Source organism: Bactrocera oleae, chromosome X, assembly GCF_042242935.1.
Source record: "Bactrocera oleae isolate idBacOlea1 chromosome X, idBacOlea1, whole genome shotgun sequence".
Classification (NCBI taxonomy): Eukaryota; Metazoa; Arthropoda; class Insecta; order Diptera; family Tephritidae; genus Bactrocera; species Bactrocera oleae.
In genome coordinates this window covers 13,430,759-13,453,823 of record NC_091541.1, presented here as the reverse complement: position 1 = coordinate 13,453,823, position 23,065 = coordinate 13,430,759, and positions in this window count along the sequence as shown.

Genomic DNA, 23,065 nt, shown 5'->3' with positions numbered 1-23,065 from the left:
TGTTATTGCAGAATTTACATCTTCATATAACCGAAAAATTTGTTCTTTCTTAGTTTTAGACTTAAAGTCGATTTGCTTCTAAATTGTATATTAATTGCGTGAGCACTGTACCGCTTAAACCGAAAAACATGAATTTTACTGATTTGAGCGAAAGTCAAATTATATTGTTATTGCAGGATTAACAAATTAATATAACTGAAAAAATTGCACTTTTTTAGGTTTAGACTCAAAGTCGTTTTTCTTGTAAATTGTATGTCAATTGCGGCAGCACTGTACTGCTTCAGCCGAAAAACATCAATATTACTGATTTGCGCGAAAGTAAAATTATAATGTTATTGCAGAATTTACATATTCATATAACCGAAAAAATTGTACTTTATTAGTTTTAGACTTAAAGTCGATTTTCTTCTAAATTGTATGTCTATTGCGTGAGCACTGTACCGCTTAACAAATTAATATAACCGAAAAAATTGCACTTTTTTAGGTTTAGACTCAAAGTCGATTTTCTTGTAAATTGTATGTCAATTGCGGCAGCACTGTACTACTTCAGCCGAAAAACATCAATATTACTGATTTGCGCGAAAGTAAAATTATAATGTTATTGCAGAATTTACATATTCATATAACCGAAAAAATTGCACTTTCTTTGTTTTAGACTTAAAGTCGATTTTCTTGTAAATTGTATTTCAGTTGCGTGAGAATTGTACCGCTTAAGCCGAAAAACATTTATTTTACTGATTTGAGCAAAGGTCAAATTATATTGCTTTTGCAGGATTAACAAATTAATATTACCGAAAAAGTTGCACTTTCTTAGGTTTAGACTTAATGTCGATTTTCTTGTAAATTGTATGTCAATTGCGGCAGCACTGTACTGCTTAAGCCGAAAAACATAAATATTACTGATTTGCGCAAAAGTAAAATTATAATGTTATTGCAGAATTAACATATTCATATAACCGAAAAAATTGTACTTTCTTAGTTTTAGACTTAAAGTCGATTTGCTTCTAAATTGTATCAATATTACTGATTTGCGCGGAAGTGAAATTATAATGTTATTGCAGAATTTACATATTCATACTAAAAGTCGATTTTCTTGTAAATTGTATGTCAATTGCGTGAGCACTGTACTGCTTAAACCGAAGAAAATAAATTTTACTGATTTGAGCGAAAGTCAAATTATATTGTTATTGCAGAATTGACATATTCATATAACCGAAAAAATTGCAGTTTCTTAGTTTAGACTTAAAGTCGATTTTCTTCTAAAAACATGAATTTTACTGATTTGAGCAAAAGTCAAATTATATTTTTATTGCAGGATTAACAAATTAATATTACCGAAAAAGTTGCACTTTCTTAGGTTTAGACTCCAAGTCGATTTTCTTGTAAATTGTATGTCAATTGCGGCAGCACTGTACTGCTTCAGCCGAAAAACATCAATATTACTGATTTGCGCGAAAGTAAAATTATAATGTTATTGCAGAATTTACATATTCATATAACCGAAAAAATTGTACTTTATTAGTTTTAGACTTAAAGTCGATTTTCTTCTAAATTGTATGTCAATTGCGTGAGCACTGTACCGCTTAAACCGAAAAACATGAATTTTACTGATTTGAGCGAAAGTCAAATTATATTTTTATTGCAGAATTAACATATTCATATAACCGAAAAAATTGCACTTTCTTAGTTTAGACTTAAACTCGATTTTCTTCTAAATTCTAAAAAAAAAATCTTTAAAAAAAATGCACTTTCTTATGACATATAACCGAAAAAATTGCACTTTCTTAGCTTTAGACTTAAAGTCGATTTTCGTGTAAATTGTATTTCAGTTACGTGAGCACTGTACCGTTTAAGCCGAAAAACATGAATTTTACTGATTTGAGCGAAAGTCAAATTATATTGTTATTGCAGGATTAACAAATTAATATTACCGAAAAAATTGCACTTTCTTAGCTTTAGACTTAAAGTCGATTTTCGTGTAAATTGTATTTCAGTTGCGTGAGCACTGTACCGCTTAAGCCGAAAAACATTTATTTTACTGATTTGAGCGAAGGTCAAATTATATTGCTTTTGCAGGATTAACAAATTAATATTACCGAAAAAGTTGCACTTTCTTAGGTTTAGACTCAAAGTCGATTTTCTTGTAAATTGTATGTTAATCACTTGAGCACTGTACTGCTTAAACCGAAAAACATGAATTTTACTGATTTGAGCGAAAGTCAAATTATATTTTTATTGCAGGATTAACAAATTAATATTACCGAAAAAATTGCACTTTCTTAGTTTTAGACTTAAAGTCGATTTTCTTGTAAATTGTATTTCAGTTGCGTGAGCACTGTACCGCTTAAGCCGAAAAACATTTATTTTACTGATTTGAGCGAAGGTCAAATTATATTGCTTTTGCAGGATTAACAAATTAATATTACCGAAAAAGTTGCACTTTCTTAGGTTTAGACTCAAAGTCGATTTTCTTGTAAATTGTATGTTAATCACTTGAGCACTGTACTGCTTAAGCCGAAAAACATGAATTTTACTGATTTGAGCGAAAGTCAAATTATATTTTTATTGCAGGATTAACAAATTAATATTACCGAAAAAGTTGCACTTTCTTAGGTTTAGACTCCAAGTCGATTTTCTTGTAAATTGTATGTCAATTGCGGCAGCACTGTACTGCTTCAGCCGAAAAACATCAATATTACTGATTTGCGCGAAAGTAAAATTATAATGTTATTGCAGAATTTACATATTCATATAACCGAAAAAATTGTACTTTATTATTTTTAGACTTAAAGTCGATTTTCTTCTAAGTTGTATGTCAATTGCGTGAGCACTGTACCGCTTAAACCGAAAAACATGAATTTTACTGATTTGAGCGACAGTCAAATTATATTGTTATTGCAGAATTGACATATTCATATAACCGAAAAAATTGCACTTTCTTAGTTTTAGACTTAAAGTCGATTTTCTTGTAAATTGTATTTCAGTTGCGTGAGCACTGTACCGCTTAAGCCGAAAAACATTTATTTTACTGATTTGAGCGAAGGTCAAATTATATTGCTTTTGCAGGATTAACAAATTAATATTACCGAAAAAGTTGCACTTTCTTAGGTTTAGACTCAAAGTCGATTTTCTTGTAAATTGTATGTTAATCACTTGAGCACTGTACTGCTTAAGCCGAAAAACATGAATTTTACTGATTTGAGCGAAAGTCAAATTATATTTTTATTGCAGGATTAACAAATTAATATTACCGAAAAAGTTGCACTTTCTTAGGTTTAGACTCCAAGTCGATTTTCTTGTAAATTGTATGTCAATTGCGGCAGCACTGTACTGCTTAAGCCGAAAAACATTAATATTACTGATTTGCACGAAAGTAAAATTATAATGTTATTGCAGAATTTACATATTCATATAACCGAAAAATTTGTACTTTCTTAGTTTTAGACTTAAAGTCGATTTGCTTCTAAATTGTATGTTAATCACTTGAGCACTGTACTGCTTAAGCCGAAAAACATGAATTTTACTGATTTGAGCGAAAGTCAAATTATATTTTTATTGCAGGATTAACAAATTAATATTACCGAAAAAGTTGCACTTTCTTAGGTTTAGACTCCAAGTCGATTTTCTTGTAAATTGTATGTCAATTGCGGCAGCACTGTACTGCTTAAGCCGAAAAACATTAATATTACTGATTTGCACGAAAGTAAAATTATAATGTTATTGCAGAATTTACATATTCATACAACCGAAAAATTTGTACTTTCTTAGTTTTAGACTTAAAGTCGATTTGCTTCTAAATTGTATGTTAATTGCGTGGGCACTGTACCGCTTAAACCGAAAAACATGAATTTTACTGATTTGAGCGAAAGTCAAATTATATTGTTATTGCAGGATTGACAAATTCGATTTTCTTGTAAATTGTATGTCAGTTGCGTGAGCACTGTACTGCTTAAGCCGAAAAACATGAATTTTACTGATTTGAGCGAAAGTCAAATTATATTTTTATTGCAGGATTAACAAATTAATATAACCGAAAAAATTGCAGTTTTTTAGGTTTAGACTCAAAGTCGATTTTCTTGTAAATTGTATGTCAATTGCGGCAGCACTGTACTGCTTCAGCCGAAAAACATCAATATTACTGATTTGCGCGAAAGTAAAATTATAATGTTATTGCAGAATTTACATATTCATATAACCGAAAAAATTGTACTTTATTAGTTTTAGACTTAAAGTCGATTTTCTTCTAAATTGTATGTCTATTGCGTGAGCACTGTACCGCTTAACAAATTAATATAACCGAAAAAATTGCACTTTTTTAGGTTTAGACTCAAAGTCGATTTTCTTGTAAATTGTATGTCAATTGCGGCAGCACTGTACTGCTTCAGCCGAAAAACATCAATATTACTGATTTGCGCGAAAGTAAAATTATAATGTTATGTCAGAATTTACATATTCATATAACCGAAAAAATTGCACTTTCTTTGTTTTAGACTTAAAGTCGATTTTCTTGTAAATTGTATTTCAGTTGCGTGAGCACTGTACCGCTTAAGCCGAAAAACATTTATTTTACTGATTTGAGCGAAGGTCAAATTATATTGCTTTTGCAGGATTACCAAATTAATATTACCGAAAAAGTTGCACTTTCTTAGGTTTAGACTTATAGTCGATTTTCTTGTAAATTGTGTGTCAATTGCGGCAGCACTGTACTGTTTAAGCCGAAAAACATTAATATTACTGATTTGCGCGAAAGTAAAATTATAATGTTATTGCAGAATTTACATTATCATATAACCGAAAAAATTGTACTTTCTTAGTTTTAAACTTAAAGTCGATTTGCTTCTAAATTGTATGTTAATTGCGTGAGCTCTGTACCGCTTAAACCGAAAAACATGAATTTTACTGATTTGCGCTAAAAGCAAACTTTCATTTTATTTCAGGATTAACATATTCATATAACCGAAAAAATTGCACTTTCTTAGTTTTAGACTTAAAGTCGATTTTCTTGTAAATTGTATTTCAGTTGCGTGAGCACTGTACCGCTTAAGCCGAAAAACATGAATTTTACTGATTTGAGCGAAGGTCAAATTATATTGCTTTTGCAGGATTAACAAATTAATATAACCGAAAAAATTGCACTTTTTTAGGTTTAGACTCAAAGTCGATTTTCTTGTAAATTGTATGTCAATTGCGGCAGCGCTGTACTGCTTCAGCCGAAAAACATCAATATTACTGATTTGCGCGAAAGTAAAATTATAATGTTATTGCAGAATTTACATATTCATATAACCGAAAAAATTGCACTTTCTTTGTTTTAGACTTAAAGTCGATTTTCTTGTAAATTGTATTTCAGTTGCGTGAGCACTGTACCGCTTAAGCCGAAAAACATTTATTTTACTGATTTGAGCGAAGGTCAAATTATATTGCTTTTGCAGGATTAACAAATTAATATTACCGAAAAAGTTGCACTTTCTTAGGTTTAGACTTAAAGTCGATTTTCTTGTAAATTGTATGTCAATTGCGGCAGCACTGTACTGCTTAAGCCGAAAAACATTAATATTACTGATTTGCGCGAAAGTAAAATTATAATGTTATTGCAGAATTAACATATTCATATAACCGAAAAAATTGTACTTTCTTAGTTTTAGACTTAAAGTCGATTTGCTTCTAAATTGTATCAATATTACTGATTTGCGCGGAAGTGAAATTATAATGTTATTGCAGAATTTACATATTCATACTTAAAGTCGATTTTCTTGTAAATTGTATGTCAATTGCGTGAGCACTGTACTGCTTAAACCGAAGAAAATAAATTTTACTGATTTGAGCGAAAGTCAAATTATATTGTTATTGCAGAATTGACATATTCATATAACCGAAAAAATTGAAGTTTCTTAGTTTAGACTTAAAGTCGATTTTCTTCTAAATTCTAAAAAAAAAAATCTCTAAAAAAATTGCACTTTCTTATGACATATAACCGAAAAAATTGCACTTTCTTAGCTTTAGACTTAACGTCGATTTTCGTGTAAATTGTATTTCAGTTACGTGAGCACTGTACCGTTTAAGCCGAAAAACATGAATTTTACTGATTTGAGCGAAAGTCAAATTATATTGTTATTGCAGGATTAACAAATTAATATTACCGAAAAAGTTGCACTTTCTAGGTTTAGACTCAAAGTCGATTTTCTTGTAAATTGTATGTTAATCACTTGAGCACTCTACCGCATAAGCCGAAAAACACCAATTTTACTGATTTGCGCGAAAGTAAAATTATAATGTTAATGCAGGATTAACACATTAATATAACCGAAAAAATTCCACTTTCTTAGGTTTAGACTCAAAGTCGATTTCCTTGTAAATTGTATGTTTATCACTTGAGCACTGTACCGCATAAGCCGAAAAACATCAGTTTTACTGATTTGCGCGAAAGTAAAACTATAATGTTATTGCAGGATTAACAACTTAATATTACCGAAAAGGTTGCACTTTCTTAGGTTTAGACTCAAAGTCGATTTTCTTGTAAGTTGTATGTTAATCACTTGAGCACTGTACTGCTTAAGCCGAAAAACATGAATTTTACTGATTTGAGCGAAAGTAAAATTATAATGTTATTGCAGAATTTACATATTCATATAACCGAAAAAATTGCACTTTCTTTGTTTTAGACTTAAAGTCGATTTTCTTGTAAATTGTATTTCAGTTGCGTGAGCACTGTACCGCTAAAGCTGAAAAACATGATTTTTACTGATTTGAGCGAAAGTCAAATTATAATGTTAATGCAGGATTAACACATTAATATAACCGAAAAAATTCCACTTTCTTAGGTTTAGACTCAAAGTCGATTTCCTTGTAAATTGTATGTTAATCACTTGAGCACTGTACCGCATAAGCCGAAAAACATCAGTTTTACTGATTTGCGCGAAAGTAAAACTATAATGTTATTGCAGGATTAACAAATTAATATTACCGAAAAAGTTGCACTTTCTTAGGTTTAGACTCCAAGTCGATTTTCTTGTAAATTGTATGTCAGTTGCGTGAGCACTGTACTGCTTAAGCCGAAAAACATCAATATTACTGATTTGCGCGAAAGTAAAATTATAATGTTATTGCAGAATTTACATATTCATATAACCGAAAAAATTGCACTTTCTTTGTTTTAGACTTAAAGTCGATTTTCTTGTAAATTGTATTTCAGTTGCGTGAGCACTGTACCGCTAAAGCTGAAAAACATGATTTTTACTGATTTGAGCGAAAGTCAAATTATATTTTTATTGCAGGATTAACAAATTAATATTACCGAAAAAGTTGCACTTTCTTAGGTTTAGACTCCAAGTCGATTTTCTTGTAAATTGTATGTCAATTGCGGCAGCACTGTACTGCTTCAGCCGAAAAACATCAATATTACTGATTTGCGCGAAAGTTAAATTATAATGTTATTGCAGAATTTACATATTCATATAACCGAAAAAATTGCACTTTCTTTGTTTTAGACTTAAAGTCGATTTTCTTGTAAATTGTATTTCAGTTGCGTGAGTACTGTACCGCTAAAGCTGAAAAACATGATTTTTACTGATTTGAGCGAAAGTCAAATTATATTTTTATTGCAGGATTAACAAATTAATATTACCGAAAAAATTGCACTTTCTTAGCTTTAGACTTAAAGTCGATTTTCGTGTAAATTGTATTTCAGTTACGTGAGCACTGTACCGGTTAAGCCGAAAAACATGAATTTTACTGATTTGAGCGAAAGTCAAATTATATTGTTATTGCAGGATTAACAAATTAATATTACCGAAAAAGTTGCACTTTCTTAGGTTTAGACTCAAAGTCGATTTTCTTGTAAATTGTATGTTAATCACTTGAGCACTCTACCGCATAAGCCGAAAAACACCAATTTTACTGATTTGCGCGAAAGTAAAATTATAATGTTAATGCAGGATTAACACATTAATATAACCGAAAAAATTCCACTTTCTTAGGTTTAGACTCAAAGTCGCTTTCCTTGTAAATTGTATGTTAATCACTTGAGCACTGTACCGCATAAGCCGAAAAACATCAGTTTTACTGATTTGCGCGAAAGTAAAACTATAATGTTATTGCAGGATTAACAACTTAATATTACCGAAAAGTTGCACTTTCTTAGGTTTAGACTCAAAGTCGATTTTCTTGTAAATTGTATGTTAATCACTTGAGCACTGTACTGCTTAAGCCGAAAAACATGAATTTTACTGATTTGAGCGAAAGTCAAATTATATTTTTATTGCAGGATTAACAAATTAATATTACCGAAAAAATTGCACTTTCTTAGGTTTAGACTCAAAGTCGATTTTCTTGTAAATTGTATGTCAATTGCGGCAGCACTGTACTGCTTCAGCCGAAAAACATCAACATTACTGATTTGCGCGAAAGTAAAATTATAATGTTATTGCAGAATTTACATATTCATATAACCGAAAAAATTGTACTTTCTTAGTTTTAGACTTAAAGTCGATTTTCTTCTAAATTGTATGTCAATTGCGTGAGCACTGTACCGCTTAAACCGAAAAACATGAATTTTACTGATTTGAGCGACAGTAAAATTATATTGTTATTGCAGAATTGACATATTCATATAACCGAAAAAATTGCACTTTCTTAGTTTTAGACTTAAAGTCGATTTTCTTGTAAATTGTATTTCAGTTGCGTGAGCACTGTACCGCTTAAGCCGAAAAACATTTATTTTACTGATTTGAGCGAAGGTCAAATTATATTGCTTTTGCAGGATTAACAAATTAATATTACCGAAAAAGTTGCACTTTCTTAGGTTTAGACTTAAAGTCGATTTTCTTGTAAATTGTATGTCAATTGCGGCAGCACTGTACTGCTTAAGCCGAAAAACATTAATATTACTGATTTGCACGAAAGTAAAATTATAATGTTATTGCAGAATTTACATATTCATATAACCGAAAAATTTGTACTTCCTTAGTTTTAGACTTAAAGTCGATTTGCTTCTAAATTGTATGTTAATTGCGTGAGCACTGTACCGCTTAAACCGAAAAACATGAATTTTACTGATTTGAGCGAAAGTCAAATTATATTGTTATTGCAGGATTAACAAATTCGATTTTCTTGTAAATTGTATGTCAGTTGCGTGAGCACTGTACTGCTTAAGCCGAAAAACATGAATTTTACTGATTTGAGCGAAAGTCAAATTATATTTTTATTGCAGGATTAACAAACTAATATAACCGAAAAAATTGCACTTTTTTAGGTTTAGACTCAAAGTCGATTTTCTTGTAAATTGTATGTCAATTGCGGCAGCACTGTACTGCTTCAGCTGAAAAACATCAATATTACTGATTTGCGCGAAAGTAAAATTATAATGTTATTGCAGAATTTACATATTCATATAACCGAAAAAATTGTACTTTATTAGTTTTAGACTTAAAGTCGATTTTCTTCTAAATTGTATGTCTATTGCGTGAGCACTGTACCGCTTAACAAATTAATATAACCGAAAAAATTGCACTTTTTTAGGTTTAGACTCAAAGTCGATTTTCTTGTAAATTGTATGTCAATTGCGGCAGCACTGTACTGCTTCAGCCGAAAAACATCAATATTACTGATTTGCGCGAAAGTAAAATTATAATGTTATTGCAGAATTTACATATTTATATAACCGAAAAAATTGCACTTTCTTTGTTTTAGACTTAAAGTCGATTTTCTTGTAAATTGTATTTCAGTTGCGTGAGCACTGTACCGCTTAATCCGAAAAACATTTATTTTACTGATTAGAGCGAAAGTCAAATTATATTGCTTTTGCAGGATTAACAAATTAATATTACCGAAAAAGTTGCACTTTCTTAGGTTTAGACTTATAGTCGATTTTCTTGTAAATTGTATGTCAATTGCGGCAGCACTGTACTGTTTAAGCCGAAAAACATTAATATTACTGATTTGCGTGAAAGTAAAATTATAATGTTATTACAGAATTTACATATTCATACTTAAAGTCGATTTTCTTGTAAATTGTATGTCAATTGCGTGAGCACTGTACTGCTTAAACCGAAAAAAATAAATTTTACTGATTTGAGCGAAAGTCAAATTATATTGTTATTGCAGAATTGACATATTCATATAACCGAAAAAATTGCAGTTTCTTAGTTTTAGACTTAAAGTCGATTTTCTTGTAAATTGTTAATATTTCAGTTGCATGAGCACTGTACCGCTTTAGCCGAAAAACATTAATTTTACTGATTTGTGCGAAAGTAAAATTATCATGTTAATGCAGGATTAACACATTAATATAACCGAGAAAATTGTACTTTCTTAGTTTTAGACTTAAAGTCGATTTTCTTGTAAATTGTATGTCAATTGCGGCAGCACTGTACTGCTTAAACCGAAAAACATCAATATTACTGATTTGCGCGGAAGTGAAATTATAATGTTATTGCAGAATTTACATATTCATACTTAAAGTCGATTTTCTTGTAAATTGTATGTCAATTGCGTGAGCACTGTACTGCTTAAACCGAAAAAAATAAATTTTACTGATTTGAGCGAAAGTCAAATTATATTGTTATTGCAGAATTGACATATTCATATAACCGAAAAAATTGCAGTTTCTTAGTTTTAGACTTAAAGTCGATTTGCTTCTAAATTGTATGTTAATTGCGTGAGCACTGTACCGCTTAAACCGAAAAACATGAATTTTACTGATTTGCGCTAAAAGCAAACTTTCATTTTATTTCAGGATTAACATATTCATATAACCGAAAAAATTGCACTTTCTTAGTTTTAGACTTAAAGTCGATTTTCTTGTAAATTGTTAATATTTCAGTTGCATGAGCACTGTACCGCTTAAGCCGAAAAACATTAATTTTACTGATTTGTGCGAAAGTAAAATTATCATGTTAATGCAGGATTAACACATTAATATAACCGAGAAAATTGTACTTTCTTAGTTTTAGACTTAAAGTCGATTTTCTTGTAAACTGTATGTCAATTGCGGCAGCACTGTACTGCTTAAACCGAAAAACATCAATATTACTGATTTGCGCGGAAGTGAAATTATAATGTTATTGCAGAATTTACATATTCATACTTAAAGTCGATTTTCTTGTAAATTGTATGTCAATTGCCTGAGCACTGTACTGCTTAAACCGAAAAAAATAAATTTTACTGATTTGAGCGAAAGTCAAATTATATTGTTATTGCAGAATTGACATATTCATATAACCGAAAAAATTGCAGTTTCTTAGTTTTAGACTTAAAGTCGATTTTCTTGTAAATTGTATTTCAGTTGCGTGAGCACTGTACCGTTTAAACCGAAAAACATGAATTTTACTGATTTGAGCGAAAGTCAAATTATATTGTTATTGCAGGATTAACAAATTAATATTACCGAAAAAGTTGCACTTTCTTAGGTTTAGACTCAAAGTCGATTTTCTTGTAAATTGTATGTCAGTTGCGTGAGCACTGTACTGCTTAAGCCGAAAAACATGAAATTTACTGATTTGAGCGAAAGTCAAATTATATTTTTATTGCAGGATTAACAAATCAATATTACCGAAAAATTGCACTTTCTTAGGTTTAGACTCAAAGTCGATTTTCTTGTAAATTGTATGTTAATCACTTGAGCACTCTACCGCATAAGCCGAAAAACACCAATTTTACTGATTTGCGCGAAAGTAAAATTATAATGTTAATGCAGGATTAACACATTAATATAACCGAAAAAATTCCACTTTCTTAGGTTTAGACTCAAAGTCGATTTCCTTGTAAATTGTATGTTAATTACTTGAGCACTGTACCGCATAAGCCGAAAAACATCAGTTTTACTGATTTGCGCGAAAGTAAAACTATAATATTATTGCAGGATTAACAACTTAATATTACCGAAAAGGTTGCACTTTCTTAGGTTTAGACTCAAAGTCGATTTTCTTGTAAGTTGTATGTTAATCACTTGAGCACTGTACTGCTTAAGCCGAAAAACATGAATTTTACTGATTTGAGCGAAAGTTAAATTATAATGTTATTGCAGAATTTACATATTCATATAACCGAAAAAATTGCACTTTCTTTGTTTTAGACTTAAAGTCGATTTTCTTGTAAATTGTATTTCAGTTGCGTGAGCACTGTACCGCTAAAGCTGAAAAACATGATTTTTACTGATTTGAGCGAAAGTCAAATTATAATGTTAATGCAGGATTAACACATTAATATAACCGAAAAAATTCCACTTTCTTAGGTTTAGACTCAAAGTCGATTTCCTTGTAAATTGTATGTTAATCACTTGAGCACTGTACCGCATAAGCCGAAAAACATCAGTTTTACTGATTTGCGCGAAAGTAAAACTATAATGTTATTGCAGGATTAACAAATTAATATTACCGAAAAAGTTGCACTTTCTTAGGTTTAGACTCCAAGTCGATTTTCTTGTAAATTGTATGTCAGTTGCGTGAGCACTGTACTGCTTAAGCCGAAAAACATCAATATTACTGATTTGCGCGAAAGTAAAATTATAATGTCATTGCAGAATTTACATATTCATATAACCGAAAAAATTGCACTTTCTTTGTTTTAGACTTAAAGTCGATTTTCTTGTAAATTGTATTTCAGTTGCGTGAGCACTGTACCGCTAAAGCTGAAAAACATGATTTTTACTGATTTGAGCGAAAGTCAAATTATATTTTTATTGCAGGATTAACAAATTAATATTACCGAAAAAGTTGCACTTTCTTAGGTTTAGACTCCAAGTCGATTTTCTTGTAAATTGTATGTCAATTGCGGCAGCACTGTACTGCTTCAGCCGAAAAACATCAATATTACTGATTTGCGCGAAAGTTAAATTATAATGTTATTGCAGAATTTACATATTCATATAACCGAAAAAATTGCACTTTCTTTGTTTTAGACTTAAAGTCGATTTTCTTGTAAATTGTATTTCAGTTGCGTGAGTACTGTACCGCTAAAGCTGAAAAACATGATTTTTACTGATTTGAGCGAAAGTCAAATTATATTTTTATTGCAGGATTAACAAATTAATATTACCGAAAAAATTGCACTTTCTTAGCTTTGGACTTAAAGTCGATTTTCGTGTAAATTGTATTTCAGTTACGTGAGCACTGTACCGGTTAAGCCGAAAAACATTAATATTACTGATTTGCGCGAAAGTAAAATTATAATGTTATTACAGAATTTACATATTCATACTTAAAGTCGATTTTCTTGTAAATTGTATGTCAATTGCGTGAGCACTGTACTGCTTAAACCGAAAAAAATAAATTTTACTGATTTGAGCGAAAGTCAAATTATATTGTTATTGCAGAATTGACATATTCATATAACCGAAAAAATTGCAGTTTCTTAGTTTTAGACTTAAAGTCGATTTTGTTGTAAATTGTTAATATTTCAGTTGCATGAGCACTGTACCGCTTAAGCCGAAAAACATTAATTTTACTGATTTGTGCGAAAGTAAAATTATCATGTTAATGCAGGATTAACACATTAATATAACCGAGAAAATTGTACTTTCTTAGTTTTAGACTTAAAGTCGATTTTCTTGTAAATTGTATGTCAATTGCGGCAGCACTGTACTGCTTAAACCGAAAAACATCAATATTACTGATTTGCGCGGAAGTGAAATTATAACGTTATTGCAGAATTTACATATTCATACTTAAAGTCGATTTTCTTGTAAATTGTATGTCAATTGCGTGAGCACTGTACTGCTTAAACCGAAAAAAATAAATTTTACTGATTTGAGCGAAAGTCAAATTATATTGTTATTGCAGAATTGACATATTCATATAACCGAAAAAATTGCAGTTTCTTAGTTTTAGACTTAAAGTCGATTTGCTTCTAAATTGTATGTTAATTGCGTGAGCACTGTACCGCTTAAACCGAAAAACATGAATTTTACTGATTTGCGCTAAAAGCTAACTTTCATTTTATTTCAGGATTAACATATTCATATAACCGAAAAAATTGCACTTTCTTAGTTTTAGACTTAAAGTCGATTTTCTTGTAAATTGTTAATATTTCAGTTGCATGAGCACTGTACCGCTTAAGCCGAAAAACATTAATTTTACTGATTTGTGCGAAAGTAAAATTATCATGTTAATGCAGGATTAACACATTAATATAACCGAGAAAATTGTACTTTCTTAGTTTTAGACTTAAAGTCGATTTACTTGTAAACTGTATGTCAATTGCGGCAGCACTGTACTGCTTAAACCGAAAAACATCAATATTACTGATTTGCGCGGAAGTGAAATTATAATGTTATTGCAGAATTTACATATTCATACTTAAAGTCGATTTTCTTGTAAATTGTATGTCAATTGCGTGAGCACTGTACTGCTTAAACCGAAAAAAATAAATTTTACTGATTTGAGCGAAAGTCAAATTATATTGTTATTGCAGAATTGACATATTCATATAACCGAAAAAATTGCAGTTTCTTAGTTTTAGACTTAAAGTCGATTTTCTTGTAAATTGTATGTCAATTGCGTGAGCACTGTACTGCTTCAGCCGAAAAACATCAATATTACTGATTTGCGCGAAAGTTAAATTATAATGTTATTGCAGAATTTACATATTCATATAACCGAAAAAATTGCACTTTCTTTGTTTTAGACTTAAAGTCGATTTTCTTGTAAATTGTATTTCAGTTGCGTGAGTACTGTACCGCTAAAGCTGAAAAACATGATTTTTACTGATTTGAGCGAAAGTCAAATTATATTTTTATTGCAGGATTAACAAATTAATATTACCGAAAAAATTGCACTTTCTTAGCTTTAGACTTAAAGTCGATTTTCGTGTAAATTGTATTTCAGTTACGTGAGCACTGTACCGGTTAAGCCGAAAAACATTAATATTACTGATTTGCGCGAAAGTAAAATTATAATGTTATTACAGAATTTACATATTCATACTTAAAGTCGATTTTCTTGTAAATTGTATGTCAATTGCGTGAGCACTGTACTGCTTAAACCGAAAAAAATAAATTTTACTGATTTGAGCGAAAGTCAAATTATATTGTTATTGCAGAATTGACATATTCATATAACCGAAAAAATTGCAGTTTCTTAGTTTTAGACTTAAAGTCGATTTTCTTGTAAATTGTTAATATTTCAGTTGCATGAGCACTGTACCGTTTAAGCCGAAAAACATTAATTTTACTGATTTGTGCGAAAGTAAAATTATCATGTTAATGCAGGATTAACACATTAATATAACCGAGAAAATTGTACTTTCTTAGTTTTAGACTTAAAGTCGATTTTCTTGTAAATTGTATGTCAATTGCGGCAGCACTGTACTGCTTAAGCCGAAAAACATCAATATTACTGATTTGCGCGGAAGTGAAATTATAATGTTATTGCAGAATTTACATATTCATACTTAAAGTCGATTTTCTTGTAAATTGTATGTCAATTGCGTGAGCACTATACTGCTTAAACCGAAAAAAATAAATTTTACTGATTTGAGCGAAAGTCAAATTATATTGTTATTGCAGAATTGACATATTCATATAACCGAAAAAATTGCAGTTTCTTAGTTTTAGACTTAAAGTCGATTTGCTTCTAAATTGTATGTTAATTGCGTGAGCACTGTACCGCTTAAACCGAAAAACATGAATTTTACTGATTTGCGCTAAAAGCAAACTTTCATTTTATTTCAGGATTAACATATTCATATAACCGAAAAAATTGCACTTTCTTAGTTTTAGACTTAAAGTCGATTTTCTTGTAAATTGTTAATATTTCAGTTGCATGAGCACTGTACCGCTTAAGCCGAAAAACATTAATTTTACTGATTTGTGCGAAAGTAAAATTATCATGTTAATGCAGGATTAACACATTAATATAACCGAGAAAATTGTACTTTCTTAGTTTTAGACTTAAAGTCGATTTTCTTGTAAACTGTATGTCAATTGCGGCAGCACTGTACTGCTTAAACCGAAAAACATCAATATTACTGATTTGCGCGGAAGTGAAATTATAATGTTATTGCAGAATTTACATATTCATACTTAAAGTCGATTTTCTTGTAAATTGTATGTCAATTGCGTGAGCACTGTACTGCTTAAACCGAAAAAAATAAATTTTACTGATTTGAGCGAAAGTCAAATTATATTGTTATTGCAGAATTGACATATTCATATAACCGAAAAAATTGCAGTTTCTTAGTTTTAGACTTAAAGTCGATTTTCTTGTAAATTGTATTTCAGTTGCGTGAGCACTGTACCGTTTAAGCCGAAAAACATGAATTTTACTGATTTGAGCGAAAGTCAAATTATATTGTTATTGCAGGATTAACAAATTAATATTACCGAAAAAGTTGCACTTTCTTAGGTTTAGACTCAAAGTCGATTTTCTTGTAAATTGTATGTTAATCACTTGAGCACTCTACCGCATAAGCCAAAAAACACCAATTTTACTGATTTGCGCGAAAGTAAAATTATAATGTTAATGCAGGATTAACACATTAATATAACCGAAAAAATTCCACTTTCTTAGGTTTAGACTCAAAGTCGATTTCCTTGTAAATTGTATGTTTATCACTTGAGCACTGTACCGCATAAGCCGAAAAACATCAGTTTTACTGATTTGCGCGAAAGTAAAACTATAATGTTATTGCAGGATTAACAACTTAATATTACCGAAAAAGTTGCACTTTCTTAGGTTTAGCCTCAAAGTCGATTTTCTTGTAAATTGTATGTTAATCACTTGAGCACTGTACCGCATAAGCCGAAAAACAACAATTTTACTGATTTGCGCGAAAATAAAATTATATAGCTATTGCAGAATTGACATATTCATATAACCCAAAAAATTGTACTTTCTTAGTTTTAGACTTAAAGTCGATTTTCTTGTAAATTGTATGTCAGTTGCGTGAGCACTGTACTGCTTAAGCCGAAAAACATGAATTTTACTGATTTGAGCGAAAGTCAAATTATATTGTTATTGCAGGATTAACAAATTAATATTACCGAAAAAGTTGCACTTTCTTAGGTTTAGACTCAAAGTCGATTTTCTTGTAAATTGTATGTCAGTTGCGTGAGCACTGTACTGCTTAAGCCGAAAAACATGAAATTTACTGATTTGAGCGAAAGTCAAATTATATTTTTATTGCAGGATTAACAAATCAATATTACCGAAAAATTGCACTTTCTTAGGTTTAGACTCAAAGTCGATTTTCTTGTAAATTGTATGTTAATCACTTGAGCACACTACCGCATAAGCCGAAAAACACCAATTTTACTGATTTGCGCGAAAGTAAAATTATAATGTTAATGCAGGATTAACACATTAATATAACCGAAAAAATTCCACTTTCTTAGGTTTAGACTCAAAGCCGATTTCCTTGTAATTTGTATGTTAATCACTTGAGCACTGTACCGCATAAGCCGAAAAACATCAGTTTTACTGATTTGCGCGAGAGTAAAACTATAATGTTATTGCAGGATTAACAACTTAATATTACCGAAAAAGTTGCACTTTCTTAGGTTTAGACTCAAAGTCGATTTTCTTGTAAATTGTATGTTAATCACTTGAGCACTGTACCGCATAAGCCGAAAAACAACAATTTTACTGATTTGCGCGAAAATAAAATTATATAGCTATTGCAGAATTGACATATTCATATAACCGAATAAAATGCACTTTCTTAGCTTTAGACTTAAAGTCGATTTTCTTGTAAATTGTATTTCAGTTGCGTGCGCACTGTACCGCTTAAGCCGAAAAACATGAATTTTACTGATTTGAGCGAAAGTCAAATTATATTGTTATTGCAGGATTAACAAATTAATATTACCGAAAAAGTTACACTTTCTTAGGTTTAGTCTCAAAGTCGATTTTCTTGTAAATTGTATGTCAATTGCGTGCGCACTGTACCGCTTAGGCCGAAAAACATCAATTTTACTGATTTGCGCGAAAGTAAAACTATAATGTTATTGCAGGATTAACAACTTAATATTACCGAAAAAGTTGCACTTTCTAGGTTTAGACTCAAAGTCGATTTTCTTGCAAATTGTATGTTAATCACTTGAGCACTGTACCGCATAAGCCGAAAAACATCAATTTTACTGATTTGGGCGAAAGTAAAATTATAATGTTATTGCAGGATTAACAACTTAATATTACCGAAAAAATTGCACTTTCTAAGCTTTAGACTTAAAGTCGATTTTCTTGTAAATTGTATTTCACTTGCGTGAGCACTGTACCGCTTAAGCCGAAAAACATGAATTTTACTGATTTGAGCGAAAGTCAAATTATATTGTTATTGCAGGATTAACAAATTAATATTACCGAAAAAGTTGCACTTTCTTAGGTTTAGACTCAAAGTCGATTTTCTTGTAAATTGTATGTTAATCACTTGAGCACTCTACCGCATAAGCCGAAAAACACCAATTTTACTGATTTGCGCGAAAGTAAAATTATAATGTTAATGCAGGATTAACACATTAATATAACCGAAAAAATTCCACTTTCTTAGGTTTAGACTCAAAGTCGATTTCCTTGTAAATTGTATGTTTATCACTTGAGCACTGTACCGCATAAGCCGAAAAATATCAGTTTTACTGATTTGCGCGAAAGTAAAACTATAATGTTATTGCAGGATTAACAACTTAATATTACCGAAAAAGTTGCACTTTCTTAGCTTTAGACTTAAAGTCGATTTTCGTGTAAATTGTATTTCAGTTACGTGAGCACTGTACTGCTTAAACCGAAAAACATCAATATTACTGATTTGCGCGGAAGTGAAATTATAATGTTATTGCAGAATTTACATATTCATACTTAAAGTCGATTTTCTTGTAAATTGTATGTCAATTGCGTGAGCACTGTACTGCTTAAACCGAAAAAAATAAATTTTACTGATTTGAGCGAAAGTCAAATTATATTGTTATTGCAGAATTGACATATTCATATAACCGAAAAAATTGCAGTTTCTTAGTTTTAGACTTAAAGTCGATTTTCTTGTAAATTGTATTTCAGTTGCGTGAGTACTGTACCGCTAAAGCTGAAAAACATGATTTTTACTGATTTGAGCGAAAGTCAAATTATATTTTTATTGCAGGATTAACAAATTAATATTACCGAAAAAATTGCACTTTCTTAGCTTTAGACTTAAAGTCGATTTTCGTGTAAATTGTATTTCAGTTACGTGAGCACTGTACCGGTTAAGCCGAAAAACATTAATATTACTGATTTGCGCGAAAGTAAAATTATAATGTTATTACAGAATTTACATATTCATACTTAAAGTCGATTTTCTTGTAAATTGTATGTCAATTGCGTGAGCACTGTACTGCTTAAACCGAAAAAAATAAATTTTACTGATTTGAGCGAAAGTCAAATTATATTGTTATTGCAGAATTGACATATTCATATAACCGAAAAAATTGCAGTTTCTTAGTTTTAGACTTAAAGTCGATTTGCTTCTAAATTGTATGTTAATTGCGTGAGCACTGTACCGCTTAAACCGAAAAACATGAATTTTACTGATTTGCGCTAAAAGCAAACTTTCATTTTATTTCAGGATTAACATATTCATATAACCGAAAAAATTGCACTTTCTTAGTTTTAGACTTAAAGTCGATTTTCTTGTAAATTGTTAATATTTCAGTTGCATGAGCACTGTACCGCTTAAGCCGAAAAACATTAATTTTACTGATTTGTGCGAAAGTAAAATTATCATGTTATTACAGAATTTACATATTCATACTTAAAGTCGATTTTCTTGTAAATTGTATGTCAATTGCGTGAGCACTGTACTGCTTAAACCGAAAAAAATAAATTTTACTGATTTGAGCGAAAGTCAAATTATATTGTTATTGCAGAATTGACATATTCATATAACCGAAAAAATTGCAGTTTCTTAGTTTTAGACTTAAAGTCGATTTGCTTCTAAATTGTATGTTAATTGCGTGAGCACTGTACCGCTTAAACCGAAAAACATGAATTTTACTGATTTTCGCTAAAAGCAAACTTTCATTTTATTTCAGGATTAACATATTCATATAACCGAAAAAACTGCACTTTCTTAGTTTTAGACTTAAAGTCGATTTTCTTGTAAATTGTTAATATTTCAGTTGCATGAGCACTGTACCGCTTAAGCCGAAAAACATTAATTTTACTGATTTGTGCGAAAGTAAAATTATCATGTTAATGCAGGATTAACACATTAATATAACCGAGAAAATTGTACTTTCTTAGTTTTAGACTTAAAGTCGATTTTCTTGTAAACTGTATGTCAATTGCGGCAGCACTGTACTGCTTAAACCGAAAAACATCAATATTACTGATTTGCGCGGAAGTGAAATTATAATGTTATTGCAGAATTTACATATTCATACTTAAAGTCGATTTTCTTGTAAATTGTATGTCAATTGCGTGAGCACTGTACTGCTTAAACCGAAAAAAATAAATTTTACTGATTTGAGCGAAAGTCAAATTATATTGTTATTGCAGAATTGACATATTCATATAACCGAAAAAATTGCAGTTTCTTAGTTTTAGACTTAAAGTCGATTTTCTTGTAAATTGTATTTCAGTTGCGTGAGCACTGTACCGTTTAAGCCGAAAAACATGAATTTTACTGATTTGAGCGAAAGTCAAATTATATTGTTATTGCAGGATTAACAAATTAATATTACCGAAAAAGTTGCACTTTCTTAGGTTTAGCCTCAAAGTCGGTTTTCTTGTAAATTGTATGTTAATCACTTGAGCACTGTACCGCATAAGCCGAAAAACAACAATTTTACTGATTTGCGCGAAAATAAAATTATAATGTTATTGCAGGATTAACAACTTAATATTACCGAAAAAATTGCACTTTCTAAGCTTTAGACTTAAAGTCGATTTTCTTGTAAATTGTATTTCACTTGCGTGAGCACTGTACCGCTTAAACCGAAAAAAATAAATTTTACTGATTTGAGCGAAAGTCAAATTATATTGTTATTGCAGAATTGACATATTCATATAACCGAAAAAATTGCAGTTTCTTAGTTTTAGACTTAAAGTCGATTTTCTTGTAAATTGTATTTCAGTTGCGTGAGCACTGTACCGCTTAAGCCGAAAAACATGAATTTTACTGATTTGAGCGAAAGTCAAATTATATTGTTATTGCAGGATTAACAAATTAATATTACCGAAAAAGTTACACTTTCTTAGGTTTAGTCTCAAAGTCGATTTTCTTGTAAATTGTATGTCAATTGCGTGCGCACTGTACCGCTTAGGCCGAAAAACATCAATTTTACTGATTTGCGCGAAAGTAAAACTATAATGTTATTGCAGGATTAACAACTTAATATTACCGAAAAAGTTGCACTTTCTAGGTTTAGACTCAAAGTCGATTTTCTTGCAAATTGTATGTTAATCACTTGAGCACTGTACCGCATAAGCCGAAAAACATCAATTTTACTGATTTGGGCGAAAGTAAAATTATAATGTTATTGCAGGATTAACAACTTAATATTACCGAAAAAATTGCACTTTCTAAGCTTTAGACTTAAAGTCGATTTTCTTGTAAATTGTATTTCACTTGCGTGAGCACTGTACCGCTTAAGCCGAAAAACATGAATTTTACTGATTTGAGCGAAAGTCAAATTATATTGTTATTGCAGGATTAACAAATTAATATTACCGAAAAAGTTGCACTTTCTTAGGTTTAGACTCAAAGTCGATTTTCTTGTAAATTGTATGTTAATCACTTGAGCACTCTACCGCATAAGCCGAAAAACACCAATTTTACTGATTTGCGCGAAAGTAAAATTATAATGTTAATGCAGGATTAACACATTAATATAACCGAAAAAATTCCACTTTCTTAGGTTTAGACTCAAAGTCGATTTCCTTGTAAATTGTATGTTTATCACTTGAGCACTGTACCGCATAAGCCGAAAAACATCAGTTTTACTGATTTGCGCGAAAGTAAAACTATAATGTTATTGCAGGATTAACAACTTAATATTACCGAAAAAGTTGCACTTTCTTAGCTTTAGACTTAAAGTCGATTTTCGTGTAAATTGTATTTCAGTTACGTGAGCACTGTACTGCTTAAACCGAAAAACATCAATATTACTGATTTGCGCGGAAGTGAAATTATAATGTTATTGCAGAATTTACATATTCATACTTAAAGTCGATTTTCTTGTAAATTGTATGTCAATTGCGTGAGCACTGTACTGCTTAAACCGAAAAAAATAAATTTTACTGATTTGAGCGAAAGTCAAATTATATTGTTATTGCAGAATTGACATATTCATATAACCGAAAAAATTGCAGTTTCTTAGTTTTAGACTTAAAGTCGATTTTCTTGTAAATTGTATTTCAGTTGCGTGAGTACTGTACCGCTAAAGCTGAAAAACATGATTTTTACTGATTTGAGCGAAAGTCAAATTATATTTTTATTGCAGGATTAACAAATTAATATTACCGAAAAAATTGCACTTTCTTAGCTTTAGACTTAAAGTCGATTTTCGTGTAAATTGTATTTCAGTTACGTGAGCACTGTACCGGTTAAGCCGAAAAACATTAATATTACTGATTTGCGCGAAAGTAAAATTATAATGTTATTACAGAATTTACATATTCATACTTAAAGTCGATTTTCTTGTAAATTGTATGTCAATTGCGTGAGCACTGTACTGCTTCAGCCGAAAAACATCAATATTACTGATTTGCGCGAAAGTTAAATTATAATGTTATTGCAGAATTTACATATTCATATAACCGAAAAAATTGCACTTTCTTTGTTTTAGACTTAAAGTCGATTTTCTTGTAAATTGTATTTCAGTTGCGTGAGTACTGTACCGCTAAAGCTGAAAAACATGATTTTTACTGATTTGAGCGAAAGTCAAATTATATTTTTATTGCAGGATTAACAAATTAATATTACCGAAAAAATTGCACTTTCTTAGCTTTAGACTTAAAGTCGATTTTCGTGTAAATTGTATTTCAGTTACGTGAGCACTGTACCGGTTAAGCCGAAAAACATTAATATTACTGATTTGCGCGAAAGTAAAATTATAATGTTATTACAGAATTTACATATTCATACTTAAAGTCGATTTTCT